General features: G+C 50.6%; 1 protein-coding gene across 1 annotated transcript in view; it reads right to left on the bottom strand.

Moving 5' to 3' along the window:
- Nucleotides 1-12,353, bottom strand: part of TSSC4 (tumor suppressing subtransferable candidate 4) — a 24,406-nt gene extending 12,053 nt beyond the window's left edge. Inside the window, exon 1 of the mRNA XM_073554323.1 lies at nt 12,335-12,353. The gene's annotated coding sequence lies outside the window, so the exon portion shown is untranslated. The remainder of the gene's footprint in view (nt 1-12,334) is intronic.
- Between the last annotated feature and the right edge of the window lie 1,358 nt (nt 12,354-13,711).

The raw sequence follows: 13,711 nt of genomic DNA, 5'->3' as shown, positions 1-13,711 counted from the left end.
ATATTTTCTCCCATTTTTGCCACACTTCGGGCATTTAAAGTGTTTAAATTTAACTTATAATTCCTTAACTATTTTATGTGGCATGACCATCTTTTTCAAAGCAAAAAAGACTTAACGTTTACATAACTGCTTATTTTTCCAAAATTTCTGTATATGTAATGTATAAAAATCGAAAAACATGTTACCCAAATTTACTATTATTGTAGAGTACCATGTGTCACAAGAAAATCTCAATCACTAGGAGAAGTATAAGTATTCTAAAGTCAGACTTGACAAAGGGGCTGTGTCTACCAGGCAAGAAGGAGTTGTTATAGAATCTGTTCTGCAACTCCTGGCAGCAGCCACTACACAGTGCAGCTCCATTCAATATCTTTACATTTGCCCTCTGCCAGAGATTGTAATAGTTGATCAGTGGGGGTGGCTAATGTTAAGGGGGTTTTACACTAAGCAATATCGCTAGCAATATCGCTAAAACGTCACTGGTTTTGTGACGTTATAGCGATATTGCTAGTGATATCGCTATGTGTGATACTTACCAGCGACCGGCTCCCCCGCTGCTCATCGCTGATCGCGCGAGAATGTCCGGCTCCATTTCTCGTCGTCTGCTTCCTGCTGGGGCTTCCTGCTGTGACGTCCAGCGACGCGTGGAGGCGGGCGGGAGGACGCAGGATCGCTGTGTGTGAATGGTAAGTATCGTGCGCTGCGTCGCTGCTGCATCGCTGTGAGATCTTTCTGTGTGACAGCTCACTAGCGATCATTTAGCGATGCACCAGCGATCCTGACCGGGTCGGATCGCTGGTTGGATCGCTGGTGCATCGCTAAATGTAAAAGGGCCTTAAGATCCACATTGATCTGATATTAATGACCTATCCTAAAGATAAGACATAAATAGATTATGATCAGAAAACCATTAAAAGGGGTTAAACTTAGAGCAATTGTATCAAACATTAAAAGGGCCATACCCAGTCTACTCCACTTATGCAGGCTACCATCTACAGATTTGCAGATTGCCTCTGGACATCAGCACATAAACGGTTTATCAGGAGCCCAATTGCTTTCTATGATGGAGTGACAAGCCAAAAGGTCAACATGCTCCATGTCAAATATTGCCTTGACTGGTGTAAAATGCTGGACTTGAGTGCAGATGTGTTCTCTGGAGTTATGAATCACGTTTTAGTGTTTGGTAATTTTGTGGATGAATCACAGTGAATGCACAGAGAATTTTACCTGCTAGTATACTGAGAATTTGGTGTAGTAGAAAAGTTTGGACTAGGCACTTTTTGAAGGGTAATGTTAATGGTTCAACATACCAATATATTTTGACCAATTGTAAAATTCCATCATTGTGGAAACAGTTTGGAGGAGGCACTTTGCTGAATTTATGCTATGTTACAAGGAACGGAATTCCTTCAGAATGATGCAAGAAAGTCGTACAGAAAATGATTGCTTCAAGTTATTGCTGCTAAAGGCGGTTCTACAAGCTATTATTTAATGGGTACACTTAGTTTTTAACATACTGCTTCTGCATTTTGGCCTAGTTTGTGAGAAACATTTTATGAGATGGTGTAATTTGTAATGTGGTGTTGTTCTTGTGAGACTGTATGTACCTAATCTTAAGATCTTCTAAGGACAAGATGCTTTTTTGCTATGCTTTGATACATAAAAACATAGTAACATAATAACATACTTAGCAAGGCTGAAAAAAGACTAGTTCAGCCTATATTCCGTCAGAATAAATCCCCAGATCTACGTCCTTCTAAAGAATCACTGTAAGATACCAAACTGTTACGCTCCAGGAAGACATCCAGGCCTCTCTTGAACCCCTCGACTGAGTTCGCCATCACCACCTCCTCAGTCAAGGAATTCCAGATTCTCACTGCCCTAAGAGTAAAGAATCCTCTTCTGTGTTGGTGGAAAAACCTTCTCTCCTCCAGACGCAGAGTATGCCCCCATGTGACTGTCACCTTCCTTGGTATAAACAGATCCTCGGAGAGATATTTGTATTGTCCCCTTAAATCAGGGGCGTAACTACCGGGGTAGCAGCCGAAGCGGTTGCTTTGGGGCTCGGCCCATATAGGGGCCCACCGCCCGGGTCCCCTGCTCCGATCGCCGCTACCCGGTAGTGCAATTTAATTACCCCAACCACCGGTCCGCGGCCCAGCACCGGGCCGTTGCAGTGCTCTTGCCGGTCCGGGGACACAAGGTGAGCCGGCGGCTGTGTAGCAGCTGATACTCACCCTGCATAGCGGTCCCTGTCGGTGCGGCGGCTTCATCCAGATTCCAGCGCTGAGCTGTCAAGTGTACCGCTCATTTAAGGTCATGAATAGGCCTGGCGTCCATATTCATGCACCTTAATGAGTGGTAGCACGTGACCACTCTGTACAGGAAGAAGCTGAAGCGCTGCGAGATGCAGGGAGGGAAGTTCAGCGACGTGAGGGTAAGTATGATGGGGGAGGATGGGGGAGCCATGTATACAAGGGAGGGAGAGTGGGAGCGGAGCCATATATACAAGGGAGGCTGGGAGAGTGGAAGCAGAGCCATATATACAAGGGAGGGAGAGTGGGAGCGGAGCCATATATACAAGGGAGGCTGGGAGAGTGGAAGCAGAGCCATATATACAAGGGAGGGAGAGTGGGAGAGGAGCCATATATGCAAGGGAGGGAGGGTGGGAGCGGAGTCATGCATACAGGATGGGACAGGGGAGCCATGCATACAGGATGGGACAGGGGAGCCATGTATACAGAATGGGAGAGTGGGAGCAGAGCCATGTATACAGGATGGGAGGGTGGGAGCGGAGCCATGTATACAGGATGGGAGAGTGGGAGCAGAGCCATGCATACAGGATGGGAGAGTGGGAGCAGAGCCATGTATACAGGATGGGAGGATGGGAGCAGAGACATGTATACAGGATGGCAGAGTGGGAGCAAAGCCATGCATACAGGATGGGACAGGGGAGCCATGTATACAGGATGGGAGGGTGAGAGCAGAGCCATGTACAGTATACAGGATGGGAAAGTGGGAGCAGAGCCATGCATACAGGATGGGAGGGTGGGAGCGGAGCCTTGCATACAGGATGGGAGAGTGGGAGCAGAGCCATGCATACAGGATGGGAGAGTGGGAGCGGAGCCTTGCATACAGGATGGGAGAGTGGGAGCAGAGCCATGTATACAGGATCGGAGAGTGAGAGCAGAGCCATGTATGCAGGATGGGAGAGTGGGAGCAGAGCCATGTATACAGGATGGGAGAGTGGGAGCAGAGCCATGTATACAGGATGGGAGAGTGGGAGCAGAGCCATGTATACAGGATGGGAGAGTGGGAGCAGAGCCATGTATACAGGATGGGAGGATGGGAGCAGAGCCATGTATACAGGATGGCAGAGTGGGAGCAGAGCCATGTATACAGGATGGGAGGGTGGGAGCAGAGCCATGTATACAGGATGGGAGGATGGGAGCAGAGACATGTATACAGGATGGCAGAGTGGGAGCAGAGCCATGTATACAGGATGGGAGGGTGGGAGCAGAGTCATGTATACAGGATGGGAGAGTGGGAGCAGAGCCATGTATACAGGATGGGAGTGTGGGAGCGGAGCCATGTATACAAGGATGGGAGGATGGGAGCAGAGACATGTATACAGGATGGGAGAGTGGGAGCAGAGACATGTATACAGGATGGGAGCACAGCCATGTATACAGGATGGGAGAGTGGGAGCAGAGCCATGTATACAAGGATGGGACAGGGGAGCCATGCATACAACAGGGGGAGCCACACAGAGCTGGACAGGATGGGGGGAACCACAAATACATTTTCTGATTATTAGAAAATAATCAGCATGTACAGTACTCCAGTACAATTTTTCTTAAGTGCTCAATGCTCCATTTCCTTGTAGGTTCCAATCATCATTAGCAGTGACGGTCATCAGTAGAAGTAGCCCAGTGCTCCCACTGAAACTGAGAAACAAGCCAGGTACTCCCACTCATTCAAAACCTATGGTGAGTTGAGTCACATTATAAATGTTATAATTAAATGATAAGTATGCACTGCTAAACTACAACCGTGTTCATAGCCCCGCCCCCTTATGACCAAAGCCCCGCCCCGTCACACCTCCATCCCCGCCCTGCCGGGCCATGGAAGAATGGTCTTGCTTGAAGCCGGTCCCTGGTGCAAAAAAGGTTGGGGACCACTGGTGTAGGGGATCCGGGGCCCCGGCGGAAAAAATGTACACTATGATTTTGCAGCCTACGCTGCATTTCTGTGCCTGCTGTGCGTAGCGAAGCACATATTGGGCCCGCCTCCCTGCCTGCAGCCAGTCACAGAGTGTATTGCTTCAGACTAGTTCAGTCCCGTCCCTTCCCTGAGCTCTCCCTGTCTATTAGCTCTCTGCAGAGCTGCCTGCAGCATGGACCTCTGGGAAATGTAGTTCCTGGAGGGGTGTGTCTTTGAGGGGGCCCCGTTTAAAAGTTTGCTATGGGGTCCAATCAGTTCTAGTTACGCCCCTACCTTAAATACTTATACATGGTTATTAGATCGCCCCTCAGTCGTCTTTTTTCTAGATTAAATAATCCTAATTTTGCTAATCTCTCTGGGTATTGTAGTTCCCCCATCCCCATTATTAATTTTGTTGCCCTCCTTTGTACCCGCTCTAGTTCCATTATATCCTTCCTGAGCACCGGTGCCCAAAACTGTACACAGTACTCCATGTGCGGTCTAACCAGAGATTTGAACAGAGGCAGTATAATGCTCTCATCATGTGTATCCAGAGCTCTTTTAATGCACCCCATGATCCTGTTTGCCTTGGCAGCCGCTGCCTGGCACTGGCTGCTCCAGGTAAGTGATAGGAATCTGTGTCCTGCCATACATATGCAGAGATCCAGATCCTCACATTTGTCTCCAGAGGCTAAGTCCTTTCAGCCAGCTTCTGAGCATGCTCATGGAATGAGCTCCCATTGGAGTTCAGGAGTCAGGTGCTCAGGTCCTGCTCCTGATTCCATTGGTTCAGCTCAGGGCTCTGGAGATTTCTGGCAGGTCCCGTACGCTATAAAAAGTGCGCATGGCCGCTATGCCATGCGCTAGTATTTTCTATACTTGCTGCTGTGTGCTTGGTGATGGATGCTTGGTCTGGTGAATGACTTATTATGAAACCCCTTCCCTCTGATATTACGTTTGTGTGAGTGATTGGGTACAGCCAGTATTGCGCTAGCGCCAGCGTGCTTAAGCATCACCTGTTGCAGCAGTCGGCGTCCTGCATTTGCGCCTGCAGTCATTTTGGCATTCGCAGTTGCGATGCCGTGCACACGTCCTACAACGGTAAGTCCACTCGGGTGTAGTGACGTCTTTTAACTACTCCGATTATTGACTACCGTACGTGTGCCGCTGAGTATCCGAGTAGGTTACTCAGACTCAGTGTTGTTGTATTTGTTATTTGTGCAGCTCTGTGAGTCCTAACAGAGCTTGCTTTAGTGCACTAGGTGCAGTTCAACCCTGTGCACACTACCGCTGTAGTGCTCTGCCTCCCTTAGCAGCGGTTTTGCCATCTGCCGCACGGTGGACCCCGAGTGGCGAAGGCACATTAATTATTTTTTTGTGCCTTCCGCCACTCATAACATAATACTAGCACCAGGGTCTGGCTAAGAGATGGCAGATCAGCAGCAGCTGTTACAGCTTGTGCGTCAGCTCGAGGCTCATCTTGCTACCCTGGAGAGGTCTCTCGCAGCTGCGCAGGCTACAGATGCTGCCGTCCAGGCACTCACGGATGAGGTAGGGCGTATGTCCATGTCCACCCTTGCGCCGACAGTTACCCGCCTCCCGTTGCCCGATAAATATGCTGGGGATGGTGCCTCCTGTAGGGGTTTTATCAGCCAGTGCTCGATACACCTAGAGCTGCTGGCAGCGCAATTCCCTACAGAGCGGGCTAAGGTGGCTTTTGTTATCTCCCTACTGTCGGGCAAGGCGCTGGAATGGGCTACGCCTCTGTGGGAGCGTGGCGACCCCGAGATTCGGACCGTTGCTAACTGCCATCAGGCAAGTTTTTCTCGGTCCTCGGGTCACGCTTGATACGTCCCTGCAGTTACTCACCCTTACTCAGGGGTCACTCTCAGTCAGCCAGTACGCTGTCCGTTTTCGGACACTGGCGTCCAAGTTGGAATGGTCCGACAAGGCCCTAATCCCCGTTTTTTGGCGAGGTCTAGCGGAGCATGTGAAAGATGCTCTCTCAACTAGAGAGATACCCACCAGCTTGGAGGAGCTAATCTCAGTCTCCTCACGTATCGACCTCCGTTTTTCGGAGCGCGGTATGGAGCGGGCTCACTCCAAGCGCAAATCCGTTTCGGCTCCCAAATTTTTTTGTTCCCCTTGAGCTAGACGAGCCAGAGGTTCTACCTCCTGAGCCCATGGAGGTGTCTCGTACCAACGTTAATCCAGACTCTGAACAAGAATCCATCTGCGGTTGTCATCATGTCGGTGCGGTTTCTCCGGAAGCCGGCTCCCCGCAAAGGTTAGAGTCTGGACCGGTTATCGAGACCTTTGTCCCTCCTCATCTTAGGGCTCAGGTGCTCGCCTGGGCGCATGCGCCTAACACGCACCACCATCGGGGCTATATGCAGGTCTCAAAACTATTGGCTGGTGCGTATTGGTGGCCCCATAGAGCTCGGGAAATAAAAATTTTTTTTCAGGCTTGCACCTTATGTGCTCAGCCTAACCCTCCTAGGCAGAGGGTGGTGACATCTGCCGACACACGGTGGCGTGCCCCTGTCACTCCCGCTCCTACTATCTCCCAAGTGTCCCTCTTGAAACCTGGTGACCTTGATTCCTCTGATGCCTTCCAGGTGTCTCGGGTTACTGTATCTCCTACCGGGACACCAAGCTCGCCCTCGGACAAGTTTGAGCCCTATGCCACCGTAGGGCACAGGGTATTCGCCCTGAAGGCTCAGGGAGGAGGGGGCCTTAGGGGGGGGGGGTAATGTTAGGAATCTGTGTCCTGCCATACATATGCAGAGATCCAGATCCTCACATTTGTCTCCAGAGGCTAAGTGCTTTCAGCCAGCTTCTGAGCATGCTCATGGAATGAGCTCCCATTGGAGTTCAGGAGTCAGGTGCTCAGGTCCTGCTCCTGATTCCATTGGTTCAGCTCAGGGCTCTGGAGATTTCTGGCAGGTCCCGTACGCTATAAAAAGTGTGCATGGCCGTTATGCCATGCGCTAGTATTTTCTATACTTGCTGCTGTTTGCTTGGTGATGGATGCTTGGTCTGGTGAATGACTCATTATGAAACCCCTTCCCTTTGATATTACGTTTGTGTGAGTGATTGGGTACAGCCAGTATTGCGCTAGCGCCAGCGTGCTCAAGCATCACCTGTTGCAGCAGTCAGCGTCCTGCATTTGCGCCTGCAGTCATTTTGGCGTTCGCAGTTGCGACGCCGTGGACGTGTCCTACAACGGTAAGTCCACTCGGATGTAGTGACGTCTTTTAACTACTCCGATTATTGACTACCGTACGTGTGCTGCTGAGTATCTGAGTAGGTTACTCAGACTCAGCGTTTTTGTATTTGTTATTTGTGCAGCTCTGTGAGTCCTAACAGAGCTTGCTTTAGTGCACTAGGTGCAGTTCAACCCTGTGCACACTACCGCTGTAGTGCTCTGCCTCCCTTAGCAGCGGTTTTGCCATCTGCCGCACGGTGGACCCCGAGTGGCGAAGGCACATTAATTATTTATTTTTTTTTAGTGCCTTCCGCCACTCATAACAGTAAGTTTATCATTAACTAGGATCCCCAAGTCCTTCTCCATGTCAGATTTACCCAGTGGTTTACCGTTCAGTGTGTAATGGTGATATTGATTCCTTCTTCCCATGTGTATAACCTTACATTTATCATTGTTAAACTGCATCTGCCACCTTTCGGCCCAAGTTCCCAACTTATCCAGATCCATCTGTAGCAGAATACTATCTTCTCTTGTATTGACTGCTTTAAATAGTTTTGTATCATCTGCAAATATCGATATTTTACTGTGCAAACCTTCTACCAGATCGTTAATATATATGTTGAAGAGAATAGGTCCCAACACCAACCCCTGCGGTCCCCACTGGTCACAGAGACCCAGTTAGAGAATATACCATTTATAACCACCCTCTGGTTTCTATCACTAATCCAGCTACTTACACATTTACACACATTTTCCCCCAGACCCAGCATTCTCATTTTGTGTACCAACCTCTTGTGTGGCATGGTATCAAACGCTTTGGAAAAATCAAGATATACCACCCCAATGACTCATCTTGGTCCAGTCTATAGCTTACCTGTCATGTCCGCCATGTTTGTCATGTCTGCCATGTCTGTTTTGTCTCAAGAACTCCTGGAGCGATGTGCATGCGCATATCTTGTCTGCTGTCCTGCATGTTCACTAGAGCAGTGTGCACACTCACCTCATGTCTGAGCTGCAGGATGCCTGCATTTCTGCTCTGCCTTCTGTGATCTTCTCGTCTTGTCTAGAGTCCCTGATCATGTGTCCCTGCCTGGATCCTGCACTGTCTGGTTCTGCAATCATCTCGTCATGTCTGGAATGCTGATCATGTGACGTTTCCTAAAGATCCTGCACTGTCTGGTTCTGTAATCATCTCGTCATGTCTGGAACTCTGATCATGTGACCTGTCTAGGTTTCAGCACTGGATCTGCAGTCGTCTCGTCATGTCTGGAACTCTGATCATGTGACTGTGCTCTGTTAGCCTGTGGATCTGAACCCGGAAGTGCTCCCCTGGTCCTGACCTGGAAGAGGAGGTGCTATGCCCTATATCAGGCCGCCCCTTCCTTTGCTCAGGGCCTGAGTATTGTGTGGTGTCCCTGCATGGTCTGTGGGGCGCTCCCTCTATTCTGTGCCCTTGCACTCTGCCCTGTCGTGCGTCTCTGCACACGCTCTGTGCTCGTACTCCATCTCTTGTCCCGTGCCTTGTCTTATGTTTGTCTGTTGTGCCATGTTCGTCTTTGTCCTGCTTGGACTTGTAGTCCTTCTGTTTCTCTGCCTAGCCTGTTTTCGCTATGCTTTGTTCCGTATCTTGCCTTGCTCTGCCTTGTTCCTCCCTATGGTCTTTGCTTGCTCTGCCTCGCTCTCTCCTATGGTGCTCTGTTGTGCTCCCTGGCACACGCACCCTTCCTCCTCTCTTTTCCATGTGTAGTCCCAAGGTTCTCCCTTGGCCCGGCTCTGGGCTTTGCCTACGTTCCGCTGCTAGACTCTTTCCTATTATGCTCTCTTGCACGTTTCTAAGCTAGTCCCAAGGTTCTCCCTTGGCCCAGCTCTGGGCTTCGGCCTACGCTCCTCTGCTAGCTCTGTTCTTGCTCTGATCTGCTTCCGTTCCTGGTTCTGTACTCTGCTTAAGCCCTGCCTTGTTTCTCGTCTTGTCTTCCCTTGCTCTGTTTCTTCGTATGCTCTTTGCATGCCCCTGGCCTTCCTAGCCTCCTGTTTGTGCCTCAGCCGTGCGCGCCCTAGCCGTGCCCGCCTGCTTGTGCCTCAGCCGTGCTCGTCGGTCAGTGACAGCTGTGTCGCCTGCCATGCCTCAGCCGGGTTCGCTGGAGTCTTGCCCGTCTGTCTGTGCCACAGCCCGATCAGCTAGCCAGTGCCCCAGCCGTGCCCTCTGTGCTCCATTGCACTTCACGCTGTTTCCGCACTGTGCTCTGCGTGCTCTCTAAAGCACGTGCAGGCCCTCGCCTGCCCATGGCATACCTCCCCCGTGCTTCTATAATAGTACGCGCAGGTTTGGCCATGTACCCTGTCGTGCCCTCTTGCACGCACAGGTCCTAACCTGGTCCTTGAATCCTGTTCCTGGCGTGCCACTCTGCACGCGCAGGACTCTGCCTCGCCTGACCCTGGCGTGCCCTTTGCACGCTCAGGACTCTGTCTCGTACCTTGTGCCTTGGCGTGTCTCTACACACGCACTCTGTCTCGTGCCTTGGCGTGTCTCTACACACGCACTCTGTCTCGTACCTTGTGCCTTGGCGTGTGTCTACACTCGCACTCTGTCTCATGCCTTGGCGTGTCTTGTCTGTGAACCCTGGCGTGTCCCCTACACGCGCACCTAGCCTTGAACCCTGGCGTGTCCCCTACACACGCACCTAGCCTTGGACCTCGGCATGTTCCCTATCACGCACCATGCCCGGATATCTGTCGTGCCTCCTTGCCTGGAACCTGGTTTGCCCGCCGGATGCCCGGAACCTGCCGATCACTGCCAGAGATCATGAGCTGGATGACTGCGGCCTGACGTCCGGAGCTGATGTCCGCAGCCTGATGCCTTGATGATGTCGATCGTTGCCAGCAGTCCGGAGTCCGATGCCATCGTGCCGATACCTGTACCTAGGCGTGCCACCTGGCACATACCATTGTATGGACCTTGGCGTGCCCACGCGCGCACCTTGCACGTTTGCTTGTTTAAACTGTATGTTATCCTAATGAAGTTACCTTGCACCTACGTCTTGTCTCGTCTTGCTTCCTGCTCGTCCTTGTCGTCAGACACTCGTCTAGTGTCCCCTGAGCCGGCCATCTGGTCCCAGCAGTCGTGGTGGCTCACCCCCTTGGTCTTGCCCCTGACACTCCCTGTACAGGGGGTGGATTCTCACAAGGTAAGCTCGCCCTCGGTGGGTGGGTGCCATGACCCAGAGGGTCCACTCAAAAAATGGGCTCGGCAGGAGCTGAGTCTGTCACATTACCTCTTCATAAAAACTGATTAGATTGATTTGACAGGAGCGATTCCTCATAAACCCATGCTGATATGGAGTTAAACAGTTATTCTCATAGAGATAATCCAGAATAACATCCCTCAGAAACCCTTCAAATGTTTTACCAACAATAGAGGTTAGACTTTACTGGCCTATAATTTTCAGATTCACTCTTGGAGCCCTTTTTGAATATTGGTACCACGTTTGCTATGTGCCAGTCCTGTGGAACAGGACTGAACATAGAAATTAAACAGGGTGTACTTAGTTTTTCTCATTCTCACACCTGTATTTATTTATATGCACGCTGCACAAAGCTCACATGTACAGTAGAGACCAACAGTTGCATTTCTATTAAAAGTGTGATTACTTGGGGGGCGTGGCCTGGATCTCCATCAGGGAGGACATGTGTCCCTGCGGCTCTCGCTTCCAGGCCAAAATTATTCAATACCTTAAGGCTGAGTTCACACGTGGCGTTTTTTTCGCATTTCCGCGGCAGTTTTAACCTCGCGATTTTGCTGCGAAAACGCGAAAAATAAGCATCCCATGCATTCCTATGGGATTCCGCAATGCTGTGCTAATGCTGCGGTTTTTTCCGCGGCGGAATCGCTTCGCGGTAAAAAACGCAGCATGCTCATTATTTTGCGGAATCGCTGCGATCCCGCACCCATAGGAATGCATTGTTCCGCTTCCTTCCCGCATGTGGCTGTGCAGACCATGCTGAAAGTAAGCAGAACAATTGCGGATGGTACCCACGGTCCGGAGGAGAGGAGACTGTCCTCCGGGCTTTGGGTACCATATCCCTGTAAAAAATAGAATTTAAAATAAAAAATATTGTTATTCTCACCCTCCGACGTCCCGCGCAGCCTTCCCGCCTCTCTCCACGCTCCCGTTCCCAGTAGTCCTTTGCGAAAATGCCCGAGATGGCGTCCGATCTCGCGGGATCGCAAAGTCTCGCGGTAATTCGCGCGACGTCATAGCGAATTACCGAGAGACGTCGCGATCCCGCGAGAACTGATGTCATCGCGGGCATTTTCGCAAAGGACTACTGGGAATGCCTGCGCGGGACGTCGGAAGGTAAGAATAACAATATTTTTTTATTTTTTTTTTTTTTTTTACATTCTATCTTTTACTACTGATGCTGCATAGGCGGCCTCAGTAGTAAAAAGTTGGTCACACTCGTCAAACACTATGTTTGACGAGTGTGATCAACCTGTCAATCAGTTCTCCAAGCGATGCTACAGATCGCTTGGACAACGCTAGCATTTTGCAAGCTAATTACGCTTGCAAAATGCTAGTTTTTCCGCGGGAAAATCGCGGGAATTTAAAATGCGATTTTCCCGCGGACTGGAATTCCGGAATTCTCGCGGTAATTTCCGCGAGAGTTCCGGTACGTGTGCACTTAGCCTAACTTTGCTAGTGACTATCTGGTGGCCCCTGGACCCCAGGAGCGATGTGCACCTTCATCGGAGCTGAGGTCTCGGTGTGCTGGTGGCCTGGTGAGTGGTTAAGAAAGACCCGGGCCTGCGTGTCATCTCCCTTTCTGTGCTGGGGCTCCCGGCTGCTGCGTGTTCCGCCCCAGCTGTTCCTTTGGGGGTCCCTAGGCCCTAACGCAGCGGAGGCACTATATGTCTCAGACTCTTACCTCCCTTTCGGCCGGTGCACATCCTTCTGGCGGCGGGTGGTGACGCAGTTATGGTGAACGTCCGCCTTCCCAGGAGAGACTGGCAGTGGCAGCCGGAGAGTTGGACTCTCTGCACCTGGTGCTGAGCCTTTATGGGCACAGGAGGATCAGTTTGCAAGGTCCCTGGAGAAAGGAGTGCAGGAGATACCAGGACTCGCTCTTGCACTGCCTCCCACTTTGCTTCTTAGTGCAGGTGACCGGATCCATTTTAGCAGCCAGAGGCTCTGTGGCGGGAAGAGTATATTAACTGTTGGAGCTCCGGACTGCTTTTTTCAAACAGCAATTTAACCCCTCCATGCATTACTGGCCTGGATTTCACCTAAATTTAGCACTTGGCTTATACAAATAAGACTTAAGGCCTCGTCACACATAGCGATCTCGCTAGCGATATCGCTGCTGAGTCACAACTTTTGTGACACAACAGCGATCTCACCAGTGAGATTGCTGTGTGTGACAGCGATCAGCGACCGGCCCCCCTGCCGGTATCGCTGATCGCTCTGGGAAACCTCTGGACTTTTCTTTGGTCGCTGGTCTCCCGCTGGCCAGCACGCATCGCTGCGTGTGACAGGCGGGAGACCAGCGATCTGCTGGTAACTAACGTACACATCGGGTATCCAAGGGACGGGTGTCCCTTAGATACCCGATGTGTACGTTAGTTACCAGTGCGCTGATGCAGGGACCTGATAACTAACGTACACATCGGGTATCTAAGGGAAGCACGTCCCTTGGATACCCGATGTGTATGTTAGTTACCAGCTCCCTGCATCAGTGCGCTGGTAACTAACGAACACAGCGACGCCGTGCGCTCGGCGTCGCTGTGCTGATCGCTGGTGAAGCTGTCTGTTTGACAGCTCACCAGCGATCATGTAGCGATTCACCAGCGATCCTGACACGTTGATATCATTGTCGGGATCGCTGGTGAGTCGCTATGTGTGACGGGGTCCTTACTTGGACTTGCAGCTTATATACTATATCATTATTCTTCCCAACAACTCTCTACAGTCTTCTGCGATTTGACCCACCAGTCAGAACACAGCCTTGATTTTGTAATTACTCATTCAAAAATTTACCTTCAACACACTGATCGGTTTCTGATACAAGCATGTGATCTAACTATGTATGCTTAAAAATTACCTCATGCACAAGTGGTGATCTTCATAACGCGCGCTTTCTAGTGCTATAATGGTGAAATTTCATAAAGAGCACGTTAAAAACGTAGCTGCAGTTCTCCACCAAGACAAACAGAGTGAAATGAAAAAATTTCTAAAACGCAGGTCATCAACAACCCGTGCTCCTTCTAAAACTTCTCAAACTGTGCTACAGATAAACACATTGTGG

Source organism: Dendrobates tinctorius, unplaced genomic scaffold (assembly GCF_039654945.1).
Source record: "Dendrobates tinctorius isolate UK_male_01 unplaced genomic scaffold, ASM3965494v1 ptg000211l, whole genome shotgun sequence".
Classification (NCBI taxonomy): domain Eukaryota; kingdom Metazoa; phylum Chordata; class Amphibia; order Anura; family Dendrobatidae; genus Dendrobates; species Dendrobates tinctorius.
The sequence above is the reverse complement of the archived record's forward strand: the minus strand, read 5'-3'. Positions and strand labels throughout refer to the sequence as shown.